Source organism: Melospiza melodia, chromosome 5 (genome assembly GCF_035770615.1).
Source record: "Melospiza melodia melodia isolate bMelMel2 chromosome 5, bMelMel2.pri, whole genome shotgun sequence".
In the NCBI taxonomy this organism is placed as follows: domain Eukaryota; kingdom Metazoa; phylum Chordata; class Aves; order Passeriformes; family Passerellidae; genus Melospiza; species Melospiza melodia.
The window spans coordinates 92245535-92271907 of record NC_086198.1 but is presented as its reverse complement, the minus strand read 5'-3'; the positions used below and the strand labels follow the sequence as shown (position 1 = coordinate 92271907).

Genomic DNA, 26373 nt, shown 5'->3' with positions numbered 1-26373 from the left:
TTAGAATCAGTTTCTCCCAAACCAGAACTGGACTGTGATTTAGAATCAGTTTCTCCCAAACCAGAACTGGACTGTGATTTAGGATCAGTTTCCCAAACCAGAATTGTGCTGTGATTTAGGATCAGGTCTTTAGGGAAGCTTGTCACAGTGATGTGTAATAGCATAATAAAACCCTAACTGCTTCACTTTAATGTGTCAAATGACTCATTTCCAGTGTCAGCTGGGAGAGATGAGGCTCTATGAGATAAGTAAGACTTGCATGAGGAGGGAATATTGAGTAATGGACCCACAGCTATAATTGGAGGAGGAATAGATCTTCCATTTCAGAGCTGAGGAAGTGGTTTGTCTGCCCAGTGTGTAAGTGGATGATTCTTCTCTCAACTTCCTCCACATATTCCCCACTTCCTCTGTGTAATATTCCTGTTATTTATAACTGGTGCATTGAATCCTAGAGGCAGATGCTGCCTGCATTTCTGTATCATATAGAAGTTGAGGTCCAACAGGTTTGTGGATAGTCTTGACCTTCTGAGAGCAAAGAATTGATATGGAAGCAGGGAAAACATTCATGTCCCTATAACTAAACCCTTTTTCTCTTTATTTATATGTCTGAATATAGAGCAGCCCTGTCCATCTCTTCCCATCCCACAGGAAGCCAGGGAAGTGGCAGACAGACATACAAAGGATTATTATATTTGATCAGGCTTGGAAATGGGCTGGAGATAAAGCTCTTGGTGTTTACTGGACCATTAAACATTTATTATCATCTCTCCAGCGTGCTGGTGGTGCTGTAAATAACAGCTGTGACAAAAGAGTGGGGTCAGCATTTGCCTTTTGCACCAATATTTGTAAATGCAGAAGCAGGTCCTGTGATTTTGAAGAGCTTGGCTGGGGGGGAGCAATCTGCCCAATGCCATGGAGAAAAGGGGCAGATGAGCCAGCCAGAGCTCCTCTTTATCACAAAGGAACACTGAAATCGTAGGAAGTGGGAGAATTCAAACAACACTGAAAAAAAAGATTAGAGCCAGAGTTAGGAGTTAATTTCTCCCTGCCCTTCCTAACAAAAATATTTAATGCACTTGGATCAGAACAGCTTTTGGATCTGGATTTAATTAGGTGGAAGGAGGGTTCAGGCCTCTCTCTCCCCAGCTCAGCCACACTCCATGAGGCATTTCCATCATCAGATTTTTATTTTCCTCTCCCCCCCTTCCCAGGATTTTGCATGGAGAGGAGAAGTGTTGCTGCAGGGCTGGAACTCGGCTCATGGGGCCTGAGCTGCAGCACCTGGATGGATGATGGGCCTTTTGAAAGGGGGAATATGAAGGGATTACTCCATTGCTGGGAGGCCACAGCCTGGTGATTCCTACTGAAGTCAGAGGCAATCCCTCTGAAGTCAATGGGATTGGAAAGCGTGTAAATCAGTATGGAATTCAGCATTTTCCTGGAAAAGTGGGGGGGATATTTGTTTCACTTGCATATAAATTACTTCTAATAAGGCTCCACAGACACAACTGATCCTTCTCATCACTCTGTTGCTCCTTCCAGCCCCAGAGTTGCTCTTGCCCTCTCATTTTTAAATAATTTTGCCAGAAAAGCCTCCTGTGTGGGAATTGTGAGTGCTTGGGAAGCGTTGCTGGGAGTGACTCAGGCGGGAGCGAGTCCTCGTGCGCTCGGGGCCTGCGGTGCGAGCAGAGAAAGGAGCCAGGCTTGTTTTCACACTCCCTCATTTTGTGTCTCTGCCGTGCTTCTGTTCCACCATTCAGATGTCAGCAGGCTGAGGGATAATTAGAGGGGGCCTGTTTTGCTGCAGAGCCGGATTGGGAATGCACATGGCCGTGAGCAGGCTGGGTTGTTCCTTGGGGAATGGAGTGGGAGTCCAGGGAGCGCTGCTGCACCAGCAGGGAGAAGATGCTCTGCTGCTCCTTCCCTGTGCCTGCAGAATGGATCTCCTTTCTCCAACTTAAAATAAATCCATAGAAACACAGAATGGTTTGGGTTGGAAGGGTTTTTTGAGATGTTTTAGTTCCAAGACGAGTTGTAGGGACAACTTCAACTAAACCAGGTTGCCCCAATCCCCATCCAGCCTGGCTTTGGACACTTGCAGGGATGCTGGATGTGAGGATTTGGCTCTCTAGCCTGGCAGTCTCCATCACCTTCACCAGAATGTTTAAGGGACACCTGGAAGCTGCTGTTTGTGACAGTGTTCACAGGGGTCTGAGGATGAGGGAAGACACGAGGATCTGACTCCATGCTTCAAAAGGCTGATGTATTATTTTATGGTGTATATTATATTAAAACTATACTAAAAGAATAGAAGAAAGGATTTCATCAGAAGGCCAGCTAAGAATAGAAAAAGAATGGAATGATAACAAAAGCTTGTGGCTTGGATTCTCTGTCCGAGCCAGCTGACTGTGATTGGCCATTAATTACAAACAACCACATGAGACCAATCACAGATGCACCTGTTGCATTCCACAGCAGCAGATAATCAATGTTTACATTTTGTTCCTGAGGCTTTTCAGCTTCCCAGGAGAAAAAATGCTAAGGAAAGGATTTTTCATAAAACATGTCTGTGACAGCTGTTGGAATATTGGTTCTGCTGCTGCCTTTGCTGTGGGTGGGTGGTTTGGGTGCTCATTCTCTGTGAGGCTTTAATGCCCTAATAAAGAATTTGAACAAAGAGCATCAGCTTTTCTCTTATTCTATTGAGGAGGGCATTGAATTTTGCCAGATGTTCCCACACTACAGGTGGTTTCAACTGTTTTAGACTCACCTTAAAAAATGCACGTCTCCTGTTTGCACAATATGTAGAAGATGTAACCAACTTTAAAATGAGATCTAAAACTGGAGGAGTCCTACAGAAAGTAACTGAGGAGCCAAATATGAATAACTGAGGAGACAACCAAGTCCCATGAAGTGGTTGCCAAGGGAATAATTCACTTGTCTCTCCCCCAGCCTGGTGGAATATTGTTTTCCTGTCTTGCCAACATACCCACAGCTCCAGAGGAGCCACTCTCACTCCTGTAGATGCTTTAACTGATACATTTCTAATTCCACCTCGGGGCTGTTTTCATGAACAGAGGAGCCTTTGAAGGCACCTTGCCCTGTTCCAGGCCTCCAGAAGGGTTTGTGCTGTCCAGAGGTTTGTCCTCTCTTCCCACTGGTGTTGGCTGGCCTGATGAGTACCTGGCTGCTGCCCACAAACCTTCACTTTCCTCTCCAAAAATAAGGGCATTTTTAAGGCAGCAATCTAGATTTGGATGTAAAATCTTGCAGAAAATGAGATCATTCCAGCTTCAGGCCAAGTGGTGTGTGTTCTTTGGTGTCCTCTCTGCAAAACAGAACAATTTAAGACTCATTTTTTTTGTTGTTGTTAATTAACTGCTGCTGTATTAGCAGGCTGTGGTTTGTTCCCTGAAATATGAGCTATGGTCTTCAGTCTTCTCCTTGACCATCTCCCTGTCTTCTGCAAGCTGAGCTTGGAATACTTGGATAAACTTATTTTACATGAGGATTGCAATAATGGCTGGGACAATATCAGTCCTCCACAGCAGAACCCAAGCATTTGGGGCAGAAAAGGCTGTTTCACCTTGGCACAAGCCACTCACTGGGTGTTCCTCTCTTCCAGGGTGCTTTGAGAATAATCATCAGCCTTAGCAAGGATTGATTGTGTGCTCCTCATCCTCCTGGTTTGGTTTTACTCAGAAAAAGCTTTGGCTGTGGCGTCGGGGAGGCGAAGAGGTGAATGAAGGTCCCTTCCAAGGTACAGTGGAGGCATGGCTGAGGTGTTTGGGGTGTGGAGCTGGTGCTGGGGCAGCCTTTGGAGGTTCCAGGGGGTACAGCTTCCTCATGGATTCACATCCCTCAATCCTACAAGGAGAAATCTGCACTCCATCGTTCCCTTGTTCAATCCTAACGAGCTCAATCTTTTTAATGTTGGCTTTGTTTTGGTCTAACCTTGGATAAATCCAGTGTATTGTCTTCATTTACCTTTAAAGAATCTTTCATTTTTGAAACTTCTGGGTTGTGTCATGAGTAGAGTTTGGGCATCAATATTTGAGCTATTTTTAAGATATTTTTTAATAAATTTCTTTTTGCTGTCTATTCAAACCAGTATTAGACTAAAGTATACTGAATTAGACTGAAATATATTCTTACTTTGGTGCAGATGGGCATGAATTCTTGCATGAATGATTTATAAAGGAGGGGTAAAGAAAAAAACCAGAGTCTTTCTAAGGAAAGGAAGGCCATGGAGTAAGAAGAAAGGTCCCAGAGTAAGAAGTGTTGCTCAGGACATTGGTGAATTAAAACCCAACATCCATCAGGGAGTCTGTGGGAAGTTTTTCTGGTCAAAGTTCTTCCCGTGGTCTAACCTGTGGAAACGATTGAAGAATGCTTTTAAAAATGAAAAATAAAAACCCTACTGTAAGATTTCTTGTTGGGTGTTTGGAAGGACTCGTTCCAACCCAGGTGGATTCAGTGCTGGGATGGTGCTGCTGGAGCAGCAAAGGGAGATGTGCCTGTGAAACCTGGGATTTGTATCCACAAGGTCTTTTCCTCAAGCATTTCTTGTTGCTGTGGTTTTCACAGGTTCACCCTGTCTGGAGAAGTAGTTTGTATTTGTGGTTTGATATTTCCCTAAAGCCTCCACACAGAGTCCAGCTGACACTGCCTGCTTCACAAACTTAACCAATTTATGGTTTCCTATAAAAATTCTTTGAACTCGTTGCAAATCTGATTTGATAGCTCAGTGCCAAACTGAAGCCAATCCCAATTTTTAGGGTTGACTAAATCCTTCCCTTGGAATCTGTGTGATATTCAGCTGTGAGTTTCACATCTGTTTGTGTGTGTTCCTCTCTGTACTTCACTGCATTTCGTGTTGTGTTTTGCTACCTGTATTTTTAAGTTGTTTTTTTTTTAATTGTTTTTTTTCTTGCTCACTTTTTAATTTGGGGAAAACTCCTCTTGAGGTCAACAGCTGAATGAATCCCAGTAATTAGAGTTGTCCTGTGCAGGGCCAGGAGTTGGACTTGGATGACCCTTGTGGGTCCCTTCCCACTCAGGGTATTCTATGATTATAATTTACTAATTTTACATTTACATAGTTTTTTATTATTATAATTTTTAAGAAGTGGCCAAGTGTCCTAGGAGAAAGACTTTGTCTTTGGTGCCTGTTTTCTCCATAGCTGATCCCAGAAAATGAATAAATTCAATGAGACTGAAGTCTCAGAAGTAATTAATATGCGATGCTCAGCATAAACATTAATAGACTAAACTCCATTTATTTTTAAGTTTTTGCTAGTATAAGAAAAGGCTTTTTTTAGAGAAGCAAGAGCTTGGATGTGCCTATCAGGGCTTCTGAGCTGTTTGGGGTTGGAATTCAGTGGCCAGCTGGAATCCTGGAGCTGCTGGGATTGGCAGGATGTGCCTGGAGCCACGTGAAGAGGAGTAGTCATGGAATGATCAGTGTGGCCACTGCTGTGAGTGGCCAGGTGAAATGGTCCCAAAAAATTGTGAGTTTGTGTGTTTGTCAGTGGTTTGTCTTGTATGATGAAGCCCCATGTGGATGTGACTCTGTTGGCTGAAGTGAAATAGTCCCACAGCACTTTTCTTTTAAAATTTTGATTAAAACAGCAGCTTCTTCAACAGAGTCCTTTTGGAATAAGACAGCAAAGTCCACCCTGAGGTCATGGGACTTGTTCACCACCTCGTGTGGTGTGGGATTCTAGGTGGGATTCAGGGGTGGAGTATCAGAGGTGTCCATCATACCCAGAGCCTCTTGACTCCTCTGGGCTACTGGAAAGGCATTTTGGGCTGAGTGTTTTTTCTCTCTCTAAAATGATGGTTATGGAGCAGCTGATGGAGCTGGAAGGGCTTGTGCACCCATTTCTGCTTGTGTTTCATTATCCATCACTTCCTGATTGGTGTCACAGGGCCAGAGCATTCACATTTGGATTATGTGGGGGAAAAGTGATGCATGAAACCCATACAAAACTGCCCACTCAGATTTCTGGGCTTTGTTTGCACTGGTCACATTCACTTGTCACAAGCTGCTGTCTTCTTTCTGTCAGCTCTTTTAGCAGTGTCACACTTTTATTCCAGCTCAGGCAGAGCAGCAGCAGTGCTGGCCGAGCAGGGAACCTGTGTTTGCAGAGCACAGGTGAGAACACTTCTGAATTTAGATCTGAAATGTTGATTATATCCTAAAACGTTCTTCTTGTGCAATTGGAAACCTTGGGATCCTGGACATCGTTGTGGTCCAAGCACTCTGTAGAGATCATGGTGGTCTCAAATCAAAATTGGCTTGAAAAATTGGCATTACTGGAGGAGGGGAAGGAGGGTGAGAGGTAGGAACAGACCCACCACCAGACAGGTGCTATCTGTCCCAGAGGGTATGAGTGGGAACTGTAGAATATTTGGTTGGAAAGGTTCTTTAAAGGTCACCCCTCATTCCACCCCTGCCATGGGCAGGGACACCTTCCACTGTCCCAGGTGGCTCCAAGCCCTGTCCAACCTGGTCTTGGGCACTGCCAGGGATCCAGGGGCACCCACAGCTTCTCTGGGCACCCTGTGCCAGGCCTCACTGCTCTCAGAGTCAAGAAATTCCTTCGAAAATCTGGGTTCACACATTTTCCATCATAATAATTTTCATGATCCCAGCAGGTTTACATGAAGGGTAGGTGGGAAGCATTCCTGATGCCATGCAAAACCTGGAATGAGAATGTGGGCAGGATCATCTTCTCCAGGTCTTCAGACCACCAGCCCTGAATTAAGCTCACAGAAATAGTTTTGTTTGAGAAAATCAAGAGCCTTGTTCAGAAACGCTGGAATTTCTTTGGAAATTCAGCTTCCAAAACCCGCAGAGAAGCCACCTCAGCTCCCGCAGCGGGTCGGAAGCTGGGTTTTTTGGGATTGCTGCCAAGAAACATTTCTTGGAAACCCTTCAGTGTGCAGTGTGAACAGCAGGACAGGAGGTCTGGGTTTGAACTCAGGATGATAAAACCAGGGAGGTTTTGGCAGGGCTGTGTTCAGATGCCTCATTCTTGGCCTTTCTCCTTGGGGTGTACGGGAAAACTCCTGCCTGGGCTGGCTCAGAAACTTCCACTTCCCTCTGACTTTGTAGCAAAGCTGAATTTTCCACTGACTAGGAAAGTTTTTCAGACTGAAACAGCTCTCTAATTTTTTGGATGGATTTCTCCAACTCATTGACTACACCTAATCTGTATTTTTGAATGGAGCTAGTGCTGAACCTTTCTTACAGGAGCAAGAATTTTCATAAAATCATGAAATGCTTTGGATTGGAAAGGACCTTAGAGACCATCTGCTTCAACACAGGGACATCCTGCACTAGACCAGGTTGCTCCAAACTCCATCCAGCCTGAGAATTCCCTGAAACCATCCCCTGCTTTTGTGATTAGTTGAAAATGGGTGAAGCTGTAGCTTGGAGTATCAATTACCCCTTCACCCAGGTCAAACTTTCCCCTTTTCTTCTGTTCCCCATTGATCTCTCTGAATCCCTTATTTCTATTTTTTTTTAAGGAAACTATAAAATTTATGTGGAGAAGGAAGGAAAATCTCTTTCTTACTGCAAGGGGCAGGTCAGCATCTTTTTATTAAATCCCTATGAGAGCAATTTGTCAGAAAACCTTGTGGAAAGCACAGAGCTTGAGCCTAGAGGAGCCAAGCTGAGCTTGAACACTCCCTTGATTTGAGCACATATCACCAGCAGGACCAGAAATCTTTTTATCAGTGACTTTACAGGATAAGAAGGAGAATTTCCCAAAGAATGGCTTCTTCCTTAAGTTTCATTCTCTCCAAGGAGGCCCTGAGAAAAGCAGATCCACTGGGAAGTTGGTAGCTCCAGACAAGTAGGTGCATGCTCTGGTGTGCATACTCACCTGTAGGTACACAGAGAGCTTTCCCAAATTGCCCAGAACCTGAGAAAATGGAGATAAAATCAGAAAGGCAATTGCAGTTAATTACACTTCCAAGGCAACTGGAGATTGGTTGGAGTCCTGTGGGATTTCTGAGGCCTCCCAGTGCAGTTTCAGGTGCAGTGTGGGCAGGAAGGTTTGGTGTCTGTGGTTGGAGATGTCTCAGTTGTGACTGTGAGCTCTGTGCATGGCGTAGATGTCACCACCAGAGCACAGCTATTGTCCCATGGCAAATTCTTCACAGAAATCTTGAGTTTTGATTAAAAAAATACAAGAAATAAAAAGCATTTTGTGCACGACTGAACTCTGTTGTTCTTTTTTCACCTACATGCTTTCCCATTTCTTCCCATCCTCACCAAAACCTGGCCTGAATTTTGTGTTTTGAGCAATGGGAAAAAACCATAAAATAAGACAGTAATGTCTTATTTTCTGTTATGTTAGCTTGGAAAATTAAAGGAAAGCCTAACTTTTAACTCCAGAATAACCAAAGTCTGAAGGAATTCAGCAGTGGGAGTCACAAAATACTAAAAGCTGTATGGGACAGTATTTCCCTTCTGTTCCTGAGGGAATTTGGGTCAAAAAATGCTCTGCTAACTTCAGAATTTTGCTTGACCCAACCCTTGGGTCTCCAAACCCACTGTAACCACGTCCTATCCACTCATTATTACCTGAATTTGCAGGTTTTGGGAGGTCCATGTGAGTATTTGTTCAGGCCTAGACTTCACCAGAAACACATGATGTTTTTTAAAAAAGATAACACAGACTTGTTTTTATTCCCTTAAGATGGCAAATCTTTCTTCAAAGAATCATGAATCAAACAAGACAGTGCCTCACAGCGGGTATTAAGGAAAAAATAATAATTTTTAAAAAAGCCTTTGGAATGGTCTTTCCCTCTGGCATCTTCACTCAGGTTCTGCAATCAGTGATTCAAAGGAGGTTTTGTGGGGAGGAGAGATGCAGGAGTTGATATGACTTCCCCAAGGGTGAGAACTTTGAGAGCAGGGACCTGAGCATTAATCTCTTTAATTCCAGCTCAGCACTTCACTGTGAGATCGTTACTTTGTGGGATTAATCCCTGCAATGCCTCCAAAGCCTCTAAAACCATAATGCTGCACATGTATTGAGGAATGGTGCTGCCAGTGGTGTGTTTGGGATCTGTGGCCATCCCTGGCACCTTTTTGCTTCAATTTTGAGTATAGTGAAGCATTCCCTGGCCTTGGTTGGTCTTTCTCTGTTCTAATCATCAAGGCTGATGTTGTCTTCTTGGAGGAATTCTGTTTTCAATAGGGAGAAAAAGTTCTGAGTGCAAAAATCAGCTGAAATGCATTTGATAAGTACATGTACAACAGCAGCAATGTCAGCATCATTCAGAGTTTTCTTGCAGTGATAACATGTTGTGTTCTTAAAACTCATTTCCTAAAAACAGGAGAGCAGTAACAGGACACAGTCTATGTTTATAGGCCCCTCCATCCCAAATAATCCCCAGGCATTTCCAGCAATGTTTGAGAAACTTCAAAATCCTCAAATCTTGCAAATTCTGTGAAAACTGAGTAGCAGTGGGAGGAGGGGCTGGGTGGAGAGACCTTGAGACTTCCCAGACTCAATGCAAATTTTGCAGTCTAAATTTACTTCTTAGGTAATCCATGTCTGATTTTTAGGATGTGTAGAAACCCAGGGCTCTGGGAATATTTCTCTGTCTGCTTTGGGGTGCCCTGACCCCCAGGGCAGCACTGACTTTCACCCTCATTCATGGAGAAAATTTTCTAGAGCTCAAGATAGACTGGAATCCACAAAAGTATGAAATAGGTTATAGAGAGCAGTGTAGGTGTATCCCTTGGTGAGAAATTGAGGTTTTGGGATTTTTGGTATGTTGTGGATGGCAGCAAGATGGAGGGCACAGGGTGTCATCCTGGGTTTCTTCTTCATGCCTCTTCTTCCTCCTTCTCCATGGGTTTGGGTGGCATTTTGTAATTGGGCAGAAAGGTCCTCATTGTGGGCTCTTTGGGATCAGTTATTGGGTTAAAAGGGAAAACAATTCAGGTGTCAGTTCTTAATTGGATAGTTTAGTCTTAAAAAACCTTATAACAAAAAATTGTTGGCCATTTTGTGCCTTCTAATGAAAAGCTGCAGAACTCACAGTAGTGAGACTGTTTTACTGATAAAAAATAATAAACACCTGAGTCCAAACATGAATTACTGTCTCAAGTGCCTTCAATCCAGACCCAAAATACCAACAACTAAAACCCCCACAAGGATGTTACCAACTCCTCAAATGAGGTCGTGGTGCTACCAAAGCCTTGAGTGTGATCTGGGCAGTCACTCTGCCCTTCCGCTGCCTTAACCCCAATTTTATTCAGGATGACTTCATCCCCTTCCCTCAGAGGCACGTGCTGCCTCTTTCACACTGCGGATTTACCAGCAGCACCTCACACAGCTCAGACTCTTTGAGAGCCCCGGGAGCGTGTGATGCATCGCGTTGCAAAGTGTGAAATTGAAGATTCAGCCCCACTTTGATGCTTTGGCTCTGTGAGCAGCAGAACTAATGTGGCTCAGCATACTAATGAGGGAATATTTATTGTTCAGGGCCTGGCTGATGCTCAGCTTCGCCCTTGAAAAATTCCTGGGAGGATGGTCTTCCTCTGGGGATGGGTCTGTGGGGTCCTTGGCAAACAACTGGCATGGCAGTGGCAGGGGGAAAAGCCCAACTTTCAAGAAAATAGCTTCAGAATTATTATAATTTATAAAATTATTTAAATGAATTTTAAATTTAATTTTCTTATATATTTTATTGAAATGTTTTTATTAAAATATCGTATTATAAAATATATTATTTAAATTATTTTTAAATATTTGTTCATAAGATACCTTAAGGGAGGTAGGAGGAGGGATTGAAGTGGAAATTGTGGCTTTTCATGGAGAGAAAGTGAGGGTGAAACTAAGAAGAGGCCCAAGCCCACAGGTCACCACAAGGATAAAATTAAGATGCCAACAACTTTCAGCATCACTGAGGACATTAAGAAATGTTGGTTTTATTTTGGAGAAGCCTTTCTCCAGCACTGTCTGTTTGGGTCACTGACATCTGTTCATTTTAATTGCAATGGAACCAAAATGAGTGAAAGTGTTGCTTTTAATTTTGGTCTGGGTTTGGTGGAATAGCACTTAGAACTAAAAAAGAACTTAGAACTAAAAGCTGCTGGTTGGTGGTGGTACCTGGAAATACTGACTGGAGAAGGCTTCATTGAGATAAAACCTCTTTATGAAGACAGGACTTCAAAATTCTGTGTGTTTGTCAGGTGCCGGATCCTTTGGGCTTAGCTGGGAGAGAGGAATCCTTTACACCCTCAAATTTGTCATCTGGGCAGTTCAAATTCTCTAGAAAGGGGTGGGGGATTATTTGGAAGAATTTTCTTGCTAGGATGGCTTCCACCAGGAGGGGAGAATGCCATGGTTGGACTGAGGGCTTGGGCACGAGGGTTTTGTGGTTTCTGGGAATTTTTGAGATTTCCCTGGAGGCTGGCCAGGTTGGAGACCCAAACCTCTGAGTTATGTGTAATGTAACAGCTGAGTTAATGAAAAATCCCAGAATCATTTGGGTTGGAAAAGATCTCCAAGATTCTTGAGTCCAATTCCCACCTTGTGACCCAGACCTGAGCACCAAGTGCCATCTCAGGTCATTCCCTGAACACCTCCAGGGATGGATCTCCACCACCTCCTGCAATGCTTAACAACCTTTTCCGTGAAGAAATTCCTTAAAATCTCCTGAAAATTCCTTAAAATCTCCTGAATATCTGACTCAGCTGGAGAGCCTCCAAAAGCCAAGATGGTTTTGGTTTAGGTTCCCTTAGCAATGAAATGTTCGTGAAAACTCACAAACACACAAATCCTGCTTGATTTGCTTGTCTTCTCCACGTCCAGCTTTTATATCCCTGGCATGAAAAGAAAAGAAAAATTAAAATCCACAAAAAAAAAAAAAAAATTCTACAAAAAAAAAATTTATTTATTTATTTGTTTATTTATATATTCTAAAATTAATTATTTATATATTGTATATATTTATATCTATTCAATATTTATTTATGTATATTAATATACATTTATTTATAATTATTTATTTATCTATTTATTATAAAATTAATTATTCATATATGTTTAAGATATATTTATATATATTTTATATATATTTATATGTATTAATATATATTTATTCCTATTTATTTATTTATTTATTTATTTATTTATTTATTTATTTATTATATAATTAATTGTTGTCTTCTCCACATCCAGCTTTTATATCCCTGGGATGAAAAGAAAAGGAAAATTAAAATCCACCAAAAAAATTTCAATTCTACCCCAAAAATAAATTTATTTATTTATTTATTTATTTATTTATTCAAAAATTCATTATTTTTATATATATATATTTATATCTATTTAATATATATTTATATATCAATAGGTATTTATTTATAATTATTTATTTATTTATTCCAAAAGTAATTATTTACATATGTTTAGTATATATTTATATGCATTAAATATATATAAATTTTATTTATTTATTTATTTATTTATTTATTTATTTATTTATTTATTTATTATAGAATTAATTGTTGTCTTCTTCACATCCAGCTTTTATATCTCTGGAATGAAAAGAAAGGAAAAATTAAATTCCACCAAAAACAATTAAATTCCACCCAAAAAATTTATTTATTTCTTTATTTATTCTAAGGTTAATTATTTATATATATTTAATATACATTTATAATTTATATATTTAACATATATTTATATATGTTAATATATATAGTTATAATTATTTATTTACTTATTTTTCTATTTATTATAAAATAATTATTTATATATATTTAATATATATATTTATCTATTTAATATATATTATATGTTAATATTTAGGTTCATTTATTTATTTATTTATTATAAAATTAATTATTGTCTTCTCCACATCCAGCTTTTATATCCCTGGGGTGGAAAGAAAAGAAAAATTAAATTTCACAAAAAAAATTAAATTCCACCCCAAAAAAATTTATTTACTTATTCTAAGATTAATTATTTATATATATTTAATATACATTTATAATTTATATATTTAATACATATATATTAATATATATAGTTATAATTTTTTCTTTGCTTATTTTTCTATTTATTATAAAATAATTATTTCTATATATTTAAAATATTTATTTATCTATTTAATATATATTATATATTTATATCTATTCAATATTTATTTATATATATAAATATACATTCATTTATAATTATTTATTTATCTATATATTATAAAATTATTTATTTATATATGTTTAATATATATTTTTATATATTTAATACATATTTATATGTATTAATATATATGTATTCTTATTTATTTATTTATTTATTTATTTATTTATTTATTTATTTATTTATTTATTTATTATAAAATTAATTGTTGTCTTCTCCACATCCAGCTTTTATATCCCTGGGGTGGAAAGAAAAGAAAAATTAAATTTCACAAAAAAAAAATTAAATTCCACCCCAGAAAAAATTTATTTACTTATTCTAAGATTAATTATTTATATATATTTAATATACATTTATAATTTATATATTTAATATATATATTAATATATATAGTTATAATTTTTATTTACTTATTTTTCTATTTATTATAAAATAGTGTTTTATATATATTTAAAATATATATTTATCTATTTAATATATATTATATATTTATATCTATTCAATATTTATTTATATATAAAAATATTCATTTATTTATAATTATTTATTTATTTATCTATCTATTATAAAATTATTTATTTATATATGTTTAATATATATTTTTATATATTTAATACATATTTATATGTATTAATATTTATTTGTTTGTTTGTTTGTTTGTTTGTTTATTATAAAATTAATTATTATCTTCTCCACATCCAGCTTTTATATTCCTGGGTTGAAAAGAAAAGAAAACATAAATTTCACCAAAAAAATTAAATTCCACCCCAAAAAAAATTTATTTACTTATTCTAAGATTAATTATTTATATATATTTAATATACATTTATAATTTATATATTTAATATATATATATAAATATATATAGTTATAATTTTTCTTTCCTTATTTCTTTATAAATTTTCTTTATATTTCTTTATAAATATATATATTTCTAAATAAATTTTCTTTACCTGTTTTACTTATTTACTTATTTCTATTTATTATGAAATAATTATTTATATATATTTAATATATATATTTATCTATTTAATATATATTATATATTAATATTTAGATTTATTTATTTATTTATTTATTATAAATTTAATTATTGTCTTCTCCACATCTGCCTTTTATATCCCTGAGGTGAAAAGAATAGAAAAATTCAATTCCACCAAAAAAAAAAAAAAAAAATAAAATCCACCAAAAACAATTAAATTCCACCAAAAAAAATTTAAATTCTGAACCACATGGTCCAGAACTCCAAGCAGCACCTTGTCATGGTGTTGCCTGGGGAACCCAAAGGGTTTTAGGAGCCTGATTGGAAATTCCAAGAGCAAACCAGGAGTGTTTGCAACCAATTTCCAGCTTGAAGTCCTGCAGGATTTCCCAGTGCTCTACATTTACGGCAGCTCTCCCAGGCCAGGAAACGAGCAGGCACTGCTGTACTCCTGTGTGTGATATTTCTGACACACAATGTTATCTTGGGGATTGTTAGGTCGGCTTTTATGTGGCGTGGGGAGGGTGGGGCAGAGGTTAATTGGTCGTGTTAATGGTTTTCATGTTCCTAATTTAGGCTCTCAGCGCTGTCCCTGCGTTGGGAGGGAGTTACAGGAATTATTCATTCTATTGTGGTGCTGTCACATCTGTGGTGTGCGGAGATGGCTTCAGCTGCAGCCCAGATCACTCCTAAAGCTCATTCAGTCAAGTTTTGGGGTTTTCTCCTGTTTATTCCATGCTGGAAAGTCCTGAGAATCCTAATGGATGGACTTGGTGTGAAACCAGACCTGTCTGGACAGACCTACACCCAGCTGAGGGACAGGAACTGCTCACTTTGTATTTATTCAAACCCATCTCTGGCAAAATGTCTTTAATTCCCCCAAAATGTGTCTCTTTGGACATGTGTTCTGGAAATGGAATGGAAACTAGTGCAGAGTTCATGGCTTTGTGGTTACAGGGCTTTTTTCCTTCATAGAATGACAGAATTACAGAATTGTTTGGGTTGGAAAATGCCTCTAAGATCATTGAAGCCAGCACTGCCAAGGCCACCACTAACCCATGTCCCCAAGTGCCACATCCACTTGGCTTTAAATCCCTCCAAAAGTGTGAATCCATCACTGCCCTGGGCAGCTCTGCCAGGGCTGGACAACCCTTTCCATGGAGAAATTTTCCCTCATATCCAATTAAAACCTTCCCTGGTGCAACTTGAGGTCATTTCCTCTTGTCCACAAAATAAAAAAAGCCCCAGAAATTAAAACCCCAAACCACTGCAACACCCAAACCCTCAACTTGCTTTGTTTAGTGACCATTCTTAAAATAGTTCTGTTCACCAAGGCTGTGGAAATAGGCACCTAATGTAGTGGTTGGGGGGTACAGCTCAATGCAAAATGTAAAAAAAATTGGCTTTTAAAAATTTTTTTAGTTTTCAGTGTGCTGGTGAAAGCAGAAAAATCAGTGAGGAAGTTAAAATTTTGTAGTCTTCAGCTTCCTAATGGCTCAAAATGCATCTTTTTGCATGAATTTAAAGTTTAAAAGTGTTCCAGGCCAGGTTGGATGGGGCTTGGAGCACCCTGGGATAGTGGAAGTGTCCCTGCCCATGGCAGGGGTGGGACCAAATGATCTTTAAGGTCCCATCCAACCCAAACCACTCTGTGATTCACAAAAGTTATTAAATACCTGTCTCTTTTTCTAGAAGCTAAAATGTCACAGCCATCCTGGGGTGGTTACAGAAAAAAACACACACAACCATTCTGCCAGGGATGAAACTTCCTTTTTATTTATGATGTGCTCCTCTCACACATAAAAAGCTTATTTGCTAAAGACCATTTGCTTTTCCCCAGCCAGACCAACAAGGCTGCGCTCAGGAAGCACCAGAGGGATGGCTTCATTTTATAAAAATAAAAAAGAAAACACTTCAGAGAGAGCTCTTGGTGTTGTACTTCCTCTATTCAGGACTCCAAGTCTTTCACAAAACTGAGCAGAATCCCGTGGGGCTGCAGCCATCCCAGGGTGGTGGATTGAATGACTTAAGTATCTTTTTCTGGCCTGATTTGTGAGTGTAGCTTTAATTTATTGCCTCCTCTGTGAACCACAGATATGTTTGTTATTTGCAATTACATGGTAGAAAAAAAAAAAAAAAAAAGGAAAAAAAAAAGAGCTTTATTTGGATATTTAAGTCATTCTTGTTCTTTGCAGTGGTATTTGTTGCAGTGAAATCCTTTTATGAGGCTTGTGGGGAGAGCTGGGATGAAATGGTTTCTCAAAGGGACTCGTGACAGGCTCAAGGAAGGGATAGGTTGGATATTGGGAAAATTCCTTCATGGAAAGGGTGGTCCCGCCCTGGGGATCCAAAAGCCCTGTGGATATGGCACTGCTGGGGGAACAGAGGACCCAATGACCTTAGAGGGCTTTTCCAACCTTAATAGTTCTGGTTCTGAGCATAAAAATGAAGTTTTTATCTCTTTGTGGGGCCAGAGTAGTGTAGCATTCACCCAAGTCAATTTTACACATGGAATATTTGGAATATTTTTATTTTTACTGTAGAAACCCACCTACTTGAAATTTAAACACCCACAGGAGCTGAACTTCAGTTTCTCTTTCAAAAAATTCTCCCCATGACAAGCACCTCATGGTCTGATGTTTATGGTCACCATATTCACACGCCTTGAGTCAGCAACCTCCTCCTTGTCACTTAACACAGCTTTAAAATGTTCATGCTGAAATCTCCCATGTGTGTAATAGTTTCTCTGTTTTGCTTGGCTGAAGCTGAAATTTTTGCATTTTTAGAGCAGGGAGAAGCTTGTGGTCCAGATCCAGGGATTAGTGATAAAATATTTGGGGAAAAAAAATTAGCTTTCATGTTGGTTTCAAATCCATCAATCCCTTGAAAAAGCAGAAGGAGAGGATGCTCAGAGAAGCTGTGGCTGCTCCTGGATCCCTGGAAGTGTCCAAGGCCAGGCTGGATGGGGCTTGGAGCCACCTGGGATGGTGGAAGGTGTCCCTGCCCATGGCAGCAGGTGGGACTGGATGAACTTTAGGGGCCTTTCCACCCCAAAAATCCTGGGATTCTCATATGATTCTGTTCCAAAGGACACAGTAACCAACCACACTGTTCAGCAGTGCTGGTTTTGGGAGGCTCTGCTGTCTGGATTCCAGTCTGTTGTGAAAAATCTCATCCACAATGTAGTGGAGTTGTAGACCCAGTGCATGGAGCAACCAGGCGTGAAAATAAATTAGATTGCTAATTAGATTGCTCATAAATATTTGACTGTATTTTAAAAAACGTTGCCCAGTAATTGCTTTCCTATCATTACCTTCTGCCTGCATGAAAATAACATATGCCAACATGAACCCCAGTGGCAGTGGGGAAGGATTGAGTGGGAGAAAATTAAGTTATCTCTTGATCAGTATTTTATCAGCTCAATAATAATATTTTCATTAGGAGAAGTAGTGCACTGTCCCTCAAAGAGGCACAGGCTTCTTGTGATTTCTGTGGCACCAGAGTTGTTTGAGGAGGGATGAATCCCACATGGCTTAAAAACACCAAACCACTAAGACCAAAGGATCATCTTTTACCAACTCTGTCATCTGCTTTAAATCCTTTTCATTTCTCCAGCCTGAGTGCCAGAAGGAAACTGGAGCTCTTCCCTGGGTGGTGTTGCTGCCTCTGGCCTGCTCTGGACATGTAGAGGAGAATTTGTGAGCAGGGGCACATCAAAGGGCCCTGAGTTAAGGGATTATCAGCACCCAGGGTCAGGGTGGTCTCAGGGCTGCTCCTCTTTCCATTTCTCGTGGCCATGGGCATGGGGTGGCTCCAGTTACACAGTCACAGAATAGCTTGGATGGGAAAGAACTTTAAAAACCATCCAGTTCCACCCCCCTGTCAAGGTCAGGGACACCTTTCATTATCCCAGGTTACTCCAACCCCATCCAGCCTGGCCTTGGGCACTTCCAGGGATCCAGGGGCAGCCACAGCTGCTCTGGGCATCCTGTGCCAGGGCCTCCCCACCCTCACAGGGAACAATTCCTGCCCAGTATGCCATCCATCCCTGCCCTCTGGCAGTGGGAGCCATTCCCTGGGTCCTGTCCCTCCATCCCTTGTCCCCAGTCCCTCTCCAGCTCTCCTGGAGCCCCTTCAGGCCCTGCAAGGGGTCTGAGCTCTCCCTGGAGCCTTCTCCTCTCCAGGTGAGCACCCCCAGCTCTCCCAGCCTGGCTCCAGCCCTGGAGCAGCTCCTTGGCCTCCTCTGGACCTGCTTTTACAGATCTGTGCCTTTCCTCTGCTGGGGAACCCAGAAAATGCCACTGATCAATGCCTTGGCACAACCCTGCAGTTCCTGGCTTTGGGATCTGGCTGGAATTACTGAGCTCAGCCCAGATTCCCTTTCCTCACACTGCTGGGAAATGAGGAGTAACCCAAGTGCATCCCAGGAGTTCTGCAGCTGCAGAAGGTGCTCAGTGAGAGCTGCAGGGTGCCTTTACCTCCCTGCCCTTCCCCGAGCACACTCCCCACACTCCCTGCCTGCTGCAGATCGCTCCCTTCTGGTGCTGAGAGCCTCTCTCCATCCCATGGCTCAGGAGGCAGCAGTTCCTGATGGACCAGCACAGCAGATCATGGCACTGTGCCTCACCCGTGACCTCAGCAAAGCCTTCTCCCTGCTCCTGCTGCTCAAAATCCAGGATAAAAGGCAGTACCTCATAAAAAGGAAGGTCTGAAGGTGATGCTTGCATGTAGCTCTCTTTGTTGTAGGTGTCTGTACTCCCAACATCCTTCTCATCCTCAGAAATCTAAAGGCTCTGTGACACTCAGCAAAGGACTGCAGTGCATGGGGCTTGTGGCAGTGTGCACTTAATCACCAGGCTACATCCAGAGAAAAAAGAGAAACCCTTTGCTCATAAAAAGGGCAGAAAAGGGATCAAGTTTTTTGCATAAATCAAGCGATCTTTGCAGCAGCACGGTGCCGTTGCTGGGAAAATTCATGGGGACCTCAAAGATAAAGGGGAACAGGAGTGCTGAGCACCATGGGGTTGTATTTTAAAAACTACACAGTTCATCTCTTTTTTTGGATGTTAGAGAAAATTGTGTGGGCAGAAGTAGTGGTAGAGTCTCTGCACTTGTATCAGGGAAGCTGCTGATGGGTTTCACCAAATATTTTCATGGTGAATTGAGATTGTGGAGGAGATAAATCATAATGCCTGGAGGTTCCTTGTGGAGGGTGGCAAACTGGATTTCTGGGCTTTGAAGGTGCAGCCATGGGGGAGTTACCAGAAAGACAAAGAAACAAATCCAGGATTACTGCTGGGATGTTTGCTGATAGTAAATATACCCATGAGATGTGCAACAGAAAAACCACGAGTGCCAATGCTGGGTACGCTGCAAATATCCACAAATTGGTTTAAAAAATCCCAAAATCTTCAGTGTTTAAAATGAATTCTGCAGGGAGAAGAGGTGGAGATGCCAAAACTGGGAGGAGCTTTGATAGGCAGCGTTGAAAAGCCATTTCCTGAGTGGGAGGCTGGAAGGATGGATAGGACTGCCTTTCCTATTGCCCCCCTCATTCCCAAATATTTATTATTTCACACGGCTTCTAATTCCTCATTGGTGCACGGGGGTGTGGGAGGGGGAAGGAAATGATGCCTTTTTTGCAGGACTTTGGGAAGAGCTGCAGAATAAAGGTTTGGCTCTAAGAGCTCAGTAGAAATGCCACGCTTCTGAGTGAATTCCTGCAGGTGAAGTAACCTGAAACCTACCTGGCATTTGGGGTGTGGCACAGGAAGATTGCAACCTGTCCAGTTTTGCCTTGTAATGTAACAAACCGTGGAAATGTGCCTGACTGGGTTTTTTGAACACTTTTTTTGTCTTTTAGGCTTGTAGTGGCTCGATGGTTTTGGGTGCTCCCCAGCCGAAGGTGGCTGGGCTTTGTTTGCCTCCCTGTTTCCCTTCACACAGTCACAATCAGGCAGGAAATGGGTTTCTTGTCCAGCCAGCCTGGTTTTCTCGACAGCAGAAGCTGCCTGGGTCCTGCTGGGAAGCTCTGCTCACCCCCATGCTTCTCTGTGCAATTCCTCCAGCCCAAGCTCAGCCTCACCTGAGGAATAACCCCGTGCACAATGCTCCTTGCAGATTTTCTACCTTTTACCTCAAAAAAAACCACACCCAAGCAGCTTTGCCTGTTCCTTTTTATGTCATTGTACAAACTGCAGCTGTCACACCCACTGGCTTCCTTTTAGGTTTTACCCAGCTCTGGGCTCTGGGTGCTTTGAATAAAGGGATTTATGCCTGGACATGGCAGTGGCAGGCTTTTCTCCTGGCATGACCAGACTCTCAATGTGACATTCAGAGCTGTAAAACACTGCCTGACAATAGCTTGTGTTGTTCAAAGAGCAGCATAAATAATCGAGGGGGGGTTTTTTTTAGGGTTTTTTATTTGGTGAGAAGAATAACATCTCTCCAGGCTGGCTGGGGAGGCGAAGGGCAGGCACTGTTGGAATGTGGAGGGGAAGCTCAGGAAGGGGTGACATGGAAAAGGGGGACTTGAGGTTGTTTTCTAGAAGGTTTTTAACAGCATGGCATTGGGCTATCTCTCTAATAAGGTGCTGGAACACCTCTGTAAAAAGGAACAAACTCTGTTCCTTTTTACACAGGTTTTTATACAGAATAAAATAATTCTATTATCCAGGTATCTGTGTGTTTGCAGAGACCGTGTGGCTCTGCACAACTCCCTGACAGGAGGGGACAGCCAGGGGAGATTGGGCTGTGCTCCCAGGGAACAGGGACTGGAGCAGAGGGAACAGCCTCAGGCTGAATATCCTATCCTTAAATTGGATATTTTTGCCTGGAAAAGGCTCTCCAGCCCTGGCACAGCTGCCCCAGGCAGTGTTGGAGTCCCCATCCCTGGAGGGGTTTAAAAATCAGATGTGGATGTGACACTTGGGGACACGATTTAATGGTGGCCTTGGCAGTGCTGGGGGATTCAGTGATCTTGGGGGGCTTTTCCAACTTTTTATTCTGTTAATTTGCTCAGGGCTTTCTCCATCTTGAAAACCTCCAGGGATGGAATTGCCCAAGCTCTGGGCACCCAGCTTGACTCACCTCATGGTGGAAAAGCTTCTCCCTGCACCTTGAACATCCCAATTCATCTTCTGCCCATCACCTCCTGTGAGAGCCGGGCTCTCCCTTCTCCCCAGTGTCCTTGGAGATGCTGAAAAGCTGCTCAAAGTCCCCTTCCTCACCTGGTGCTGGTCGCTAAATATGCCCAAAGAGCAAAAGAGACAAATATTTGTGTTTGTGCACCTACCACATACCTCAAATTCAAAATAGAAAAACAATTTTTTTTGAAGAATTTAGCAAAAATAATTGCTAATTGCATTAGCAATTCAGTGACATTTCTTCCTGGTTCATTAACCCCTGTATCTGGTGACTTGCCTCTTCTGAAACTTTCCTAGAAAACAATTTATTTTTTTATTTTGCTTCAGTCTTTACATCCCCTCCTGTCAGTACCTAAGAGGTGACGTGATCCCAGCATTATTTTGTCAATTAGGCATCTTTTTGGTGCTGTGACCTGAATACAGGGCAGAGCAACTGCTGCTTTAATCCTCTTCAATATGATTTTTATCTTCTTTTTTACAATTCTTTTTTTTTTAAATCAAGAATTTCACCACCAATCCAGCTCCTTTTTCTGTTGATTTCTCCAATCCTGTGAAAATAAAACACTGAATAAATGTATTTTATGCTATGAACGTGCAGAGGGAAAAGCTTACACAACCTCATCTATTAAAATTTCATATTTATAAAAAAATCTTACTTAAATATGCTGATTTTATTTTAAAAAGTGTTCTTAAAATGAGCTTAAACTGGGGGAAAAAAAATCCCCCATGCAGTAGTTGTGGCCATGCCCAGAGTCTGCCCAGCACGTGCCGTGGGTATGAATGAGCCCTGACAGTTTTGTCTCAGGGCTGGATTAGGCACAGTTGCTACTGGAAACTGCACAGCCTGGCTCAGGGAGGCTGTTCCTCTCCAAAACAGAGTTTTGGGGGTTGGAATTAGAGGATATTTGAGGTCCCTTCTGACCCAAATTGTTCTGTGATGCTGTGAAAGCAGCTCCGAGGTTGGGGAACTCACTGGGGTGTGAGGACGTGCCCCAGCATCACTAAGTGTCACTTTTGACCTGCAGCAGCATCCAGGGGAGGCTTTTCCTTCTGGGATTTGATTTCTTACCTTCATTTCTTTAAAAAAAGAAGAATGAAATAATTTTTCTTTCATTCAAACCCGACAAAATCTGGGCTTTTGCACAGTTTGGGTTTGAGCCCCGCTGCTTGCAGGGGCAGTTGTCAGTCCCAGAGCAGCAACGGGGGCTTGGTTTGGAGATGTAAAACAAAAGCTTTTGTGCAGCAGGGCTGGTGTGTGCTGCTTTCTGCTGTCAGGGGGGAAGCTGAGCCCTGTGCTGAGCCCTTTCCTCCCCTGTGAGCCCATTGAGCTGACCCTGTCAATCAGCAGTGCTTTCAGGATGAGTGTGTGTGTGGGGGACAGAGCTCCAAAGAGTGTCAGTGTCAGCTCAGGGCTGCTCCTGCCCTGCTGCCCTTGGGGCTCTGCAGAGCTGCCCATGCAGTCCCTTTTGCACACTCATTTTTGCCTCTTGTGCTCAGTAATCCTCCTGGGTCCCTTCCAGCTCAGGACATTCTGTGCTTCTAATCTGGGATCTCTGATCTCTAGCAGAGCTCAGTAATTTTATTTTTTTTTTTTTAATCTTAGATCCCATTCATTCTTTCTAGACTCAGTCTAATAAAGCAGCTTTGAGCTGCAGCAGGGACAGGGTGGTGTGGCATCCCCTCCAGAATAACTGGGAGCTCCATGAATGGTCTGTGCACAGGGGATGGGGCATTTTAGTACTTAAAGGGATTTAAAGAGGGAGAGTGATTTTTTTATACAGGACAAAGGGGAGGGGGTGGTTTTAAAATAGAAGAGGAGAGATTTAGATTTGATTTTTGATGGAAATTCTCTATTGTGAGGCCCTGAGAAGCTGCTCCTGGATCCCTGGGAGTGTCCAAGGCCAGGTTGGATAAAGCTTGGAGCACCCTGGGATGGTGGAAGGTGTCCCAGCCCATGACAGGGGAATGGAATGAGATGATCTCTCCATCCCAAAGCATTCCATGATTCTCTAACACCTTTTGCTCTCCTCCCCATGCTGAGCTGCCCTTTGCAGGCTGAGAAAAGCACAGTCAGGTTTTATTTCACCCTGGCAGCATATTTTAAGTCCAGGCTGACAGAGCAGTGGACCCGAGAACAGAAAAGATGTCAAAGCTGTGGTGATTATTGGGAGTGCTGGAGCAGCGTAGGTGCAGAAATAATAAGAATTTTATTGTGTTGTGTTGTTTGGATCATAAAAACTACTTCTTTTTAGGTTTTTTTTTTCAGATATTTGCTCATATTTTTTGTCATTGACTGCAGTGCTTGAGTGAAACCCCCCTGCCCTTGCCCTGGGAGGTGCTGCTGCTGTCAGCAGCTCTGCCACCAGGACCAGCCTGTCCTCCCCTCTGCTGCCAGAGAAATCCTCAGCCCTGGCAGAGCAGTGACCTCCAGTTTATACTTCTGTACCTGGAATTCTCCCTGGAGCTGTGTTGTGCAACAGGGAGCGTGATCCCACATGTGTTTTATGTAAGCCAGAGAGGATTTTGGGTGTTGTGCTGGAGAATCAAAGCCCTGTTTGGGGGAACCTGCAGTCTGACTATCCAGTTGGACAAGCTCAGCTTTCCCTGCAATTTAAATAGACTCTGCCAGAATGTTAATTGTGCCAGGCTCCAGAATTACCTTTTAACTCCTTAGGAGCATGTAGGGTTTCCAGGCCACCCTCACTCTCCTGTTTAAATGGAAAACAGCTTTGGATGTGTGTGTCCATCACCCTGGAATGCTTTTATGGCTGCAGTGTGTCATTTGGGATAATCCAGGACATTTCTGCACAGCTCAGGAAGGTCCTTTCCTCCCCACTGTGTGGAAGTGTGGATCTCCCTCAGAGCAAAATTTTTCTTTTTATTCATCCCAGAAATTCCTCCACTTTGAGGCTGACTATTTGATACCCAGAATGTCTTGGCACTTCAATTCTGTTTACTTGTTCTCAGTTTATGGCACTTTTCTAACTAAATTCAACCAGAATAAACAGCATCCTGAGAGAGAAAATCCAGTTTATGCTGAATATCAACAGCACTGGAGAAACAGCTGCTCAGATCAAGGGCAAACTCACTCAAAAATCATTATCTTGTTTATTAGAAGGCAAAAAAGAGCTTCAGGTGTCAGAGATAGAGAAGGGATCATCTCCAGTTTGGTTTGTTGTGGTATTGTGGGAACACAGGTGCACTTAGCCCCAGCTGGAGCTGTGGCAAAACCTGTCCCCTGGAAATGCTGAAAGCTTTGCTGTTCATTTACATGGATGCAGAGTGCAACCCTGCCTGCTCACAGATTGGTATGATTTTACCACCTGTAAAAGTTTCTGCAGCAAAACCTTCCTTTGAATAGAGGAGGTTTAGGATAGCAAAGAAAACAGGCATAAATTAGGGCAAAACCATTTGGGTTTGTTCTTGCTGCAGGGCAATAGTGGGAAAAGAAAAAGAAAATTAACCTCCTTTTTCCCAGGATTCTGCCTTACCTGGAGCATTTACCTCCCCTAAGAGGTGGCAGATGGATTTCTTTGTTTTTCTTCAGGCTTGGGAAGCATCCAGGATTTTTGGAGGAGCAGCTGTGTACCTCAAGAGTTGGATTTAGATGTTTCCTTGTAGCCTGGCATATCCCAGCTGCTGCTCCTGGATCTTCTGATGCCATCCTGGACTCTGTCTTTAAGGTTCCTGGGATGGTCTTGAAGGTCCCTTCCAACCCAAACCATTCTGTGATTCTGGGTTATTGGGGGTCTGAGTCCTTGGCACCTTCACTGTTAATTATTTTTTAAAGTTTAGGTAATTAATCATCTCAAACAAGTTAAGCTGGTAGCTAAGGTAGGACAGAATATTTGTGTGGGAAGGCAGAGTCCTGGCTGGACACTTGAGGGAAGGACCTGAGTGAATTTGAACCAAAAATGTGTGGGTTTAAATTTAATTAAACAAAACCAAAAATTGTTCCTTTTTAAAGCAACATTTTGTATTTTAAACAAAGAATACAGAGCTATGGGCAAACTTCCAGAAAAGCAAAAAATTTACAGTTGGAGCAGGGTCTTTAGTGGTGAAACAAAACTGAAACCCCCAAAGGGAACCAAGAGCTGTGGTGGCCTGAAGGCTGCAGGAGATCACAGTGATGGATTGAAGGGAAGCTCCACAGCTGCACACAGCACCTGCCACCACAGCTCTGGCACAGCTTTTCCATCCATGGGGAGGTCTCATCCAAGACTTTTGGCTCCACTTTCCATCTCCAGGATGTCCAAAGGTTACAGAATTCCCATGGGAGGATTCCCAGTGCAGAGTTGGACTGATCCCAGTGCTGGTGTGATGAGTCCTGCAGGTTTAGTCCTGCTGTCCACTGAATCTCCACAAAAAAACCATCAAAACCTGTGGCAGGAAATTTCCTGGATCTTTTGCTGGTTTTGGGAATCTGGGTGGAGTAGACCAGGAGGTGGCTCCTCCAGGGCTGCACCTCCAGAAATTTGCCCTGTAGCCCCTTTGTATTGTAACGCCCTTAATGCTTCCAGACCTGATGCACATGAGGGTTTGTGCCCCAGTTCTCCTCATCCTGAGGTCTGCAGAGTCCCCATGGACTTCAGTGGTGTTTGTGGGGCAGGGAGATTGTCAAAACTCTGAATTTCAGCCAGCCTAAAAGCTACAACAGAACCAGAATTATTGTTTGGTGGAAGGAGAAGAGCCTGGTCCTGCAGAGTGTCCATCCCTTCCCTCTCTGGAGTTACCACAGGGACTGGACCAGCCTGTGGGGGGGAGCTGTGTCCAGGTTCAGGTTGGATATTGGGAAAATTTCATCATGGAAAGGGTTGTCCAGCCCAGGACAAGGGTGGAGTCCCCATCCCTGGAGGGATTTAAAAGCCATGTGGATGTGGTACTTGGGGGCATGGTCAGTGGTGGCATGGCAGTGCTGGGGGAATGGTTGAACTTGATATTCTTAGAGATCTTTTCCAACCTAAATAATTCTATGATTCTATAAAATTGAGTGGATTTATCCACAAACTTTACTTTGACCATGAATTTAGAGCCTGATGGTCGGGTCTGGAGGTTCAGCTCGTTCATG

At 41.8% G+C, this 26373-nt stretch overlaps 1 protein-coding gene across 2 annotated transcripts in view; it reads left to right on the top strand.

Moving 5' to 3' along the window:
- The window catches only part of PTPRA (protein tyrosine phosphatase receptor type A), a 132305-nt gene that overhangs the window by 26350 nt on the left and 79582 nt on the right, over nt 1–26373 (top strand). For both annotated transcript variants that reach the window (XM_063157872.1, XM_063157873.1), the window contains exon 2: nt 3626–3760. The gene's annotated coding sequence lies outside the window, so the exon portion shown is untranslated. The remainder of the gene's footprint in view (nt 1–3625; nt 3761–26373) is intronic.